The sequence below is a fragment of the Nerophis lumbriciformis genome, linkage group LG13, assembly GCF_033978685.3.
Source record: "Nerophis lumbriciformis linkage group LG13, RoL_Nlum_v2.1, whole genome shotgun sequence".
In the NCBI taxonomy this organism is placed as follows: Eukaryota; Metazoa; Chordata; class Actinopteri; order Syngnathiformes; family Syngnathidae; genus Nerophis; species Nerophis lumbriciformis.
The window spans coordinates 36,920,863-36,930,420 of NC_084560.2; the positions used below are offsets into that span (position 1 = coordinate 36,920,863).

General features: G+C 41.2%; 1 protein-coding gene across 1 annotated transcript in view; it reads left to right on the forward strand.

The window, feature by feature from the left end:
• Nucleotides 1-9,558, forward strand: part of man1a2 (mannosidase, alpha, class 1A, member 2) — a 178,349-nt gene that overhangs the window by 133,559 nt on the left and 35,232 nt on the right. The gene's annotated exons all lie outside the window — the stretch shown is intronic.

Genomic DNA, 9,558 nt, shown 5'->3' on the forward strand with positions numbered 1-9,558 from the left:
TTCAGCGTTTAACTCGCCCTCCTCTTCTGTCACACACTTAAGACGTCAAGCATCGGTGTCTCGCCTCAACATCCCTGCAGATGGATGTAGGGTTGCGTGATATACACCGGCGGTTCTTCACCCTTTTCCACTACAAAGGGGCCCGGGTCCCACTCAAATATTAACACTGAATTACCGTAAATTCCTGACTAAAAGCCGCTACTTTTTTCCTGATGTTGAACCTTGTGGCTTATAAGACTAAGCGGCTAATTTGTGGATTTTCCCCTCCGCTAATGCTCATTATGTTTTGTTTAAATAGTTTTCATTAAACTCAAGCAGAGGACTGAAAGGATGTGTTGTTGTTTGTGCTATGGCACCATCTTTTGGACAAATTTGTTCACTGCAGGTATCGCGGGTTGAAAAAGAACTTCCTGTTTTGAGGCCGTGAACCGGAAATTAGCGTCCATAGCGTTGCTACTCGTATGGATTCTTTGTTCATCACTCGAAGCGACGTTTGTAAGTTTTACAATATAACTAAAACAGCTCATACTCACTAAACCGTCCTATGTTTGATGTCTGTAGGAGTGTTTTTATGCATAGCGAGCGTTATTAGTATTAGCTAATATGCTAACATGTTTACGAGTGTCTGTGTTAGTATTATTAACTTACAATGGCATACTTTTTGTATTGTTTCAGTTTCACAAATTCCTCAGTAAATTCACCAAAATGTTACCGTGGAGTTGTCTGTTTAGCTGATTGGAGAGCTAACTTTCGAAGCTAGTGGATGGTTTTGCTTTCGGTTCAAGGCTTTAAAACAGAACGTACATTTTTAACCCGCATTACCTGCAATAAGCGAACTCGTCCAAAAGATGACGCCATAGCACAAACAATAACACACCTTTTCAGTCCTCTGCTTGTGTTTCATGAAAACTATTGAACACAAAACATTATGGCCGTCAGCGAAGAAAAAAAACAAATTAACCGCAGGGTTCAAAGCGTAGGGAAAAAAGTAGCGGCTTATAGTCGGGAACTTGCGATAATTATAATTACATAAAGAAACACCACCAAAAGCTTCCTAAGATATGAAGCTTGGTGGATGAGAATGTAATTATTGTCAACAGTGGGTGAAGAATAATGACAACATTTGTCATACCGCCTGATGTTGGTAAGAAGGTCCTTGAAGCAGAACACATAATTGACCGACAGGAGAAGAGAACGTCCTTCTGATGTAACGCGAGGAAGGCAGGCAGCGTGTGCTCGCCATGAATTAGTCAACGCGTTGAGGAGCTGCTGGCGCCGTCCATCGCCATCCCGGTCCTCTTTCTCCAGGATGACCCACATTTCTTCTCCTTTCAGTCGCTTGGCCAACATGGAATAAAGATGGTCTGGAGGAGCAAAGTCGTACATTCAGCCTCATTTGTTGCGGGTTTCTGGCCGATTGTCACGCCGCTGACGACAGAGCGCCGCTCGTTAAGTAGCGAACAATGAGTGGCGTGACCGAGTACGAAGATGACATGCGTTACTGAATTAATCCTGTCTCTCCTGCGGGCCCTCGGGGGCCTTCTTTACCACGCAGCCATTTAACACATTTTACAGTCTAGTCCTTAATCCCTTTAGTGGGACTCATTACTCTCTGTGCACATGTGTGCGTGCACTTTCCCCTGCCAAGAAGGTTGTTACCTCTGCCAGGAGGTTATGTAATCCTTGCTGTTACATTGTTAGCAACATACTGTAAATTACGGACTAAAAGCCGTTGTTTTTGTCTTACTCTTATAAAACGGTGTGGCTAATTTGTGGCTTTTTCTCAGCTGAAGGCCATAATGCGAATGTTTAAAAAAGAACAAAAAGAACAAGCAAACAGGTGTGTTATTGTTTCTGCTATGGCGCCATCTTTTGGAGGAGTTCGCTCACTGCATGTGCTGCGTAGCCCTTCTGTTTGGACTAAAATTTAATTTGGAAGTGCCTTTCCGCCGTCGAGCCGTCCATAGCGTTCCTACTCGTATGGATTCTTCATTCATTACTCCAAGCAACGTTTGTAAGTTTTACAATATAACTAAAACAATGTGTGATGTCTGTAGGTGTGTTTTCATCCATATTTAGCATTAGATAATATGTTAACATGTTTACGAGTGACTGTGTTAGGATTATTAACTTACACTGGCATTCTTTTTGTATTGTTTCAGTTTCATAAATTTCTCGCTAAATTCACCAAAACGTCACCGTGGAGTTACTGAGTTTGTTTAGCTTAGGGGTCCCCAAACTTTTTGACTCGGGTGCTGCATTGGGTTAAAAAAAATTGCCTTATAAGCCGAAGATATATTCTGTTGTGAAATTAGTTATTTACACAGAAATATAACCACTAACAGCAAGCTAGCACCCCTGAACAAATGCAATGGGTGGATATACACCTGACATCCACTGTAATGATACCAAGTACTATAGCGTATCTAATCGATACTATTATGATTACATCGTTATTTTTTATTGTCACAAAATCTTCATATTATGTTTATAAACTCAGTAAATACTTCCCTGGACACATTAGGGACTTTGAATATGAGCAATGTATGATCCTGTAACTACTTGGTATCGGATCGAACCTAAATTTGTGGTATCATCCAAAACTAATGTAAAGTATCAAACAACAGAAGAATAAGTGATTATTACATTTTAACAGACGTGTAGATAGAACATGTTGAAACGGACAATAAGCAGATATTAACAGTAAATGAACAGGTAGATTAATAATCAATTTTTACAGCTTGTTCTTTATAATTTAAAATAATAAAATGATAAATGACACAATATATTACTGCATATGTCAACAGACTAATTAGGAGCCTTTGTTTGCTTACTTACTACTAAAAGACAAGTTGTCCAGTATGTTCACTATTTTATTTAAGAATAAAATTGTTCTTCGATTGCAATAAGAAACATATGTTTAATATATCCATCCATCCATCCATCTTCTTCCGCTTATCCGAGGTCGGGTCGCGGGGGCAGCAGCCTAAGTAGGGAAGCCCAGACTTCCCTCTCCCCAGCCACTTCGTCCAGCTCTTCCTGTGGGACCCCGAGGCGTTCCCAGGCCAGCCGGGAGACATAGTCTTCCCAACGTGTCCTGGGTCTTCCCCGCGGCCTCCTACCGGTCGGACATGCCCTAAACACCTCCCTAGGGAGGCGTTCGGGTGGCATCCTGACCAGATGCCCGAACCACCTCATCTGGCTCCTCTCGATGTGGAGGAGCAGCGGCTTTACTTTGAGCTCCCCCCGGATGGCAGAGCTTCTCACCCTATCTCTAAGGGAGAGCCCCGCCACCCGGCGGAGGAAACTCATTTGGGCCGCTTGTACCCGTGATCTTGTCCTTTCGGTCATAACCCAAAGCTCATGACCATAGGTGAGGATGGGAACGTAGATCGACCGGTAAATTGAGAGCTTTGCCTTCCGGCTCAGCTCCTTCTTCACCACAACGGATCGATACAGCGTCCGCATTACTGAAGACGCCGCACCGATCCGCCTGTCGATCTCACGATCCACTCTTCCCTCACTCGTGAACAAGACTCCGAGGTACTTGAACTCCTCCACTTGGGGCAAGATCTCCTCCCCAACCCGGAGATGGCACTCCACCCTTTTCCGGGCGAGAACCATGGACTCGGACTTGGAGGTGCTGATTCTCATCCCAGTCGCTTCACACTCGGCTGCGAACCGATCCAGTGAGAGCTGAAGATCCTGGCCAGATGAAGCCATCAGGACCACATCATCTGCAAAAAGCAGAGACCTAATCCTGCAGCCACCAAACCAGATCCCCTCAACACCTTGACTGCGCCTAGAAATTCTGTCCATAAAAGTTATGAACAGAATCGGTGACAAAGGGCAGCCTTGGCGGAGTCCAACCCTCACTGGAAACGTGTCCGACTTACTGCCGGCAATGCGGACCAAGCTCTGGCACTGAGCATACAGGGAGCGGACTGCCACAATCAGACAGTCCGATACCCCCATACTCTTCTCTGTTTAAAATACCGTAAGATTTTTTGTTGAAATAAAGCCAATAATGCCATTTTTTGTGATCCCCCTTATTTAGAAAAGTATCAAAATACATTTTGGTACCGGTACTAAAATATTGTTATTGGGACAACACTACTATATACATGTATATTCATATATTACTCATTGTTAAAAACGTCCCTCTGAAAGCAACCATAACTGCGACGTGGCCCTCAATGAAAACGAGTTTGACACGCCTGCTCTATAGGAAGGACTAACGCTGTTGTTTGTCATCAGCCGCTGTGCAATCTGGGCGTCACGCCTCTCAGCTGACATCCCTTGTGTGGAACAGCCCCATTCTTGGCCGCTTTCAGGAACATGTTTTTCATCCTCCCAGCAGATTACTGTGACATCTTTGATTCCGCATTCAAAGCGCAATTTACAAAGCGCTGGTTTCTGCAACTGAACCTCCAACTAATCTTGTTCACGACGATTGGAATGGAAAGGAATGGAACCTAATTACCATTGTGCTTAAAAAGTATGTGTTTTCAGTACAACCTGTCCAAGAGCAGACATACATTAGGCAGGGGTAGACGGACCAGGAGGGGAGAAAGAAAAGGTAAACATGTGCGGAGGAAGATAAAAAAGCCATTTCCAAACTAAGCTCCTGTGGAGGAGACTCTGTTTGAGACCAGGAAAACAAGAACGCGAATAAAGCACATATAAACATATTAGGACATATTTACAACGGGGTAGTGTTAATTTTATTGACTAAAAATTAGGGCTCAATGTGATTCTTGGGGGTAATGATTCGATTCAGAATTGATTCACAATTCAAAATCAATACGTTTTAATAACATTAAGTGCCAATTTTATGATTAACCAGGTTCCTCCATAAAATAGATAAACACATGTGATAAATGTCTCAATTACTTAAAAGACAAGCGGTTTTGTCGAATAAAATTCTGCCCAAACATTTAATAAAGAGGCTATACAGGACAGATTAAAAATATGTTTTTTTTTTTCTTTAAAAATCGACGTTTGATTTTTATCAATTAAAAATCGTTACAAATAAGAATTGCGATTTTTTTTTTTTTGATACCCCCTCTAGAAATGTTTGTCCGAGCTATCGTCAACGACCTATTTTCCCTGAAAAAAACAGGTCCTGTTGTGAATTTAGTTGTTGAGATGCTCTGCAATTACCTTAATAAAATATACCATATCCTTTATACCAGGTCCAGTCAATATATAATGAAGAGGGTCGCAGTTCCAAGAGTCCAAGGGCTCAGGGGCCGGACATTAAAATGTGGATGTTTGGTCAGGGAGTCCCTCCGCGTTTATTTCATTGCAAAGTAAACACATCAGCTTCCACACTGCACTGTCAATAAATCCATTATTCTGCCCTCGCTACTTGAGTCCAGCGTGTGCAGCGAGACAGATAGTTAACAGCATGAAGAAACAGAAGCTCCAGAAGTTTTGTTGAGGATTGATGTTCCTTCTTTTGAATTGTTTTCCTTCATCAGTTGTATTTCTTTACACTTCTTCCCTCATTTAGGTTTGTAAGACTGAAAATATAAATGTAAAATAAACATTACAAAAGTGTATTTTACATAAATAGGTTTAGTGTGGATATGTTCACACAATAAACTACAGATGTTTACCCACAATAGAATTAAATGACATCCACAGCAAACATTGCACACAATTAAACCTAAGGTGTAGCGTTATCACCCTCTTCCGGTCAAATTCAGCGCTACATGTATCAAACGAGCTTTGATCGCCAGAGAGTTACGACCACGAATACATAAGACATCACACAGTCAGCAATTTTAATACCAAAAAAACTAAATATCTTTATGCACAATAGTTTTGATATTCGCGATTTGCAGTATTTAGATTTTTTTCATGGGCCCTTTTTGGTTTGAATGAGTAGACTTCTTCTCTTCACCCCACTGATGCTCCGTTGTGACACAGGCCTCCCTGTCAGCCCCTGCGGGCTGGCGGGAGTACTGCCTTATACTTTGTTTTAGTAGACAAAATGTACTGTAATTTTAGTCGACTAAAACAAAATCAATTTAGATGATTTAAATCAAAATACATTTTCGTCAAAAGACTGACTAAACTAAACCCGCAGCACCTGCAGTGAGCGAACTCATCCAAAAGATGGCGTCGTAGCACAAACAATAGCAGACCTATTCAGTCCTCTGCTTGTGTTTAGTGAAAACTATTGAGCACAAAACCTTATGGCCATCAGCGAAGAAAAAAAACATAAATTAGCTGCACCGTTTTATAAGCCGCAGGATTTAAAGCGTAGGAAAAAAGTAGCGGCTTATAATCAGCAAAATAGGATGATTATAATTACAGAAATATAATGAAAAACTGCTGTCACGCCGGAAAACGAGACCCCGAAAGCAGCTAATTGATGTAATAGTTTTTGACCATGTTGCCTTAAACTGGCCACCGGGGCGGGGCCGACAGGTGTCCTCGGGGTTCCGGAGCCCATGTTCGGCTTCAGCAGTCCCAAGACAAGACCCCCGAACGACTGAGAAGTGTAAGAACCAGCAGTAACCCGGCAAACAAGACCCCGATAGGCGCTAAGTCAGGCCTGGTCAATTATTTTGACTGGGGGGGAGCACATTTTGAGGAAAAAAATGTGTCTGGGGGCCGGTATATATCTGATTTTTAGGAACACTAATACAAAACCTCACAATAATGTCTGATTGAATGCTAAAAACGTTATGACAGATCGCCTTAAAAAACTAAATTTTTTTACTGAATGAGACACCCAGAATGTACATGAAAATAAAAAATGTGGGATCTACAATATTAACTATGAACGATAAAACACTGAATATAACATATGAATGTCACAACAAAAATGCAACAAATAGAGAAATATGAACGCGAAGGGTAAAAATAAACCCACATACAATCATGTACAGGTAAAAGCCAGTAAATTAGAATATTTTGAAAAACTTGATTTATTTCAGTAATTGCATTCAAAAGGTGTAACTTGTACATTATATTTATTCATTGCACACAGACTGATGCATTCAAATGTTTATTTCATTTAATTTTGATGATTTGAAGTGGCAACAAATGAAAATCCAAAATTTCGTGTGTCACAAAATTAGAATATTACTTAAGGCTAATACAAAAAAGGGATTTTTAGAAATGTTGGCCAACTGAAAAGTATGAAAATGAAAAATATGAGCATGTACAATACTCAATACTTGGTTGGAGCTCCTTTTGCCTCAATTACTGCGTTAATGCGGCGTGGCATGGAGTCAATGAGTTTCTGGCACTGCTCAGGTGTTATGAGAGCCCAGGTTGCTCTGATAGTGGCCTTCAACTCTTCTGCGTTTTTGGGTCTGGCATTCTGCATCTTCCTTTTCACAATACCCCACAGATTTTCTATGGGGCTAAGGTCAGGGGAGTTGGCGGGCCAATTTAGAACAGAAATACCATGGTCCGTAAACCAGGCACGGGTAGATTTTGCGCTGTGTGCAGGCGCCAAGTCCTGTTGGAACTTGAAATCTCCATCTCCATAGAGCAGGTCAGCAGCAGGAAGCATGAAGTGCTCTAAAACTTGCTGGTAGACGGCTGCGTTGACCCTGGATCTCAGGAAACAGAGTGGACCGACACCAACAGATGACATGGCACCCCAAACCATCACCCAACCATGCAAATTTTGCATTTCCTTTGGAAATCGAGGTCCCAGAGTCTGGAGGAAGACAGGAGAGGCACAGGATCCACGTTGCCTGAAGTCTAGTGTAAAGTTTCCACCATCAGTGATGGTTTGGGGTGCCATGTCATCTGCTGGTGTCGGTCCACTCTGTTTCCTGAGCTCCAACCAAGTATTGAGTATTGTACATGCTCATATTTTTCATTTTCATACTTTTCAGTTGGCCAACATTTCTAAAAATCCCTTTTTTGTATTAGCCTTAAGTAATATTCTAATTTTGTGACACACGGAATTTTGGATTTTCATTTGTTGCCACTTCAAATCATCAAAATTAAATGAAATAAACATTTGAATGCATCAGTCTGTGTGCAATGAATAAATATAATGTACAAGTTACACCTTTTGAATGCAATTACTGAAATAAATCAAGTTTTTCAAAATATTCTAATTTACTGGCTTTTACCTGTATACCTGATATATCACTAAGCTTTAGAACTTTGCTGTAAAAATCTCCTTCCGCGTCTGTCCCTGACACTAACATTTCAGGCTGGCCGCTCTTGAAACACTCTGTGGAAACGCTCTCCACCCACACTGCTTGGTGCCTCGTCTGAGCTGCTATGACTTAGATTACCATAGTAGCTAGTATATCATGCAAAAAGCGCAGATTCCAACCTTTGAAATACTTTGTATAGTTCAAGAGTTACGGTAGTTAGAAAACATCACTGTCCATCATAATAGCAGCTACAGTTTCCATCTTAAAGATCTAAAAAATTATTAGGGAATGTCTGGCGGGCCCGATTGAAAAGCTCAACAAGTCCCATGGGGCCCCCGTGCCTTAATTTGCCCAGGTCTGGGCTAAGTGATGTAATTTCAGGTACGTATTTTTGACCCTTTTCCCTTATTTTTGACCATAAACACTGTGGACGATAACATTTTTAGTCAACAAAATTAGCGCCACATTTTCCAGCCTAAAGCCGCTGCCACCAGGGGGCGCTGCTCCATTGTCCGTGTCCCATGTCAGCCCATCTGCTTCCTCTCCGCTCGTCGGATGTCTAAAATCTCTGTCTGGGCATGGACGAGCAAGATGATTATCTGCTTTGGTGCCGTTCTGTTCCCAGTTAACAAAACAAGCTCCATAAAGGCGTGCTTGGATGAGTTTGCTGCGGAAGAACAAGTCCAGCAAGCATCATGGCACGACCAACCATGTGGGCTTGTGTGGTTCCCCCCCCCCCCACAGACGCAACGGGAGGAAGTTCATGGTCATCGTGCTTCCTCAGCACGCAGTGAAGTGCAGTAATATTTGTTTATGGTCTGGCTGCAGCCCGCGGACAGGATGCAGATCATCGCCTGGTTTTATGGCGCCTGCCCTCTGATAAGTACACATCAACATGTGACCACCCTCGGTACATCTGCTTGCGTATTAGCATTTTATTTGCTCTGCTGCTGAAACATGGCTGTCCTTCAAAGTCAGGACGCTGCTCGATTCAAGATCCGTTCAGATTTTGAAAGACATTTTTCCATAATTAATAATAATCGGGTGTGGGGGGAAAGATCTCTATACATATATGTATGTGTATATATATATATACATATATACAGTATATATGTATATATATATATATATATATATATATATATACATATATACAGTATATATATATATATATATATATATATATATATATATATATATATATATATGTATATATATATACACACACAGACATATATACATGTAAACACACACATATACATACATTAAATACAGGTAAAAGCCAGTAAATTAGAATATTTTGAAAAACTTGATTTATTTCAGTAATTGCATTTAAAAGGTGTAACTTGTACATTATATTTATTCATTGCACACAGACTGATGCATTCAAATGTTTATTTCATTTAATTTTGATGATTTG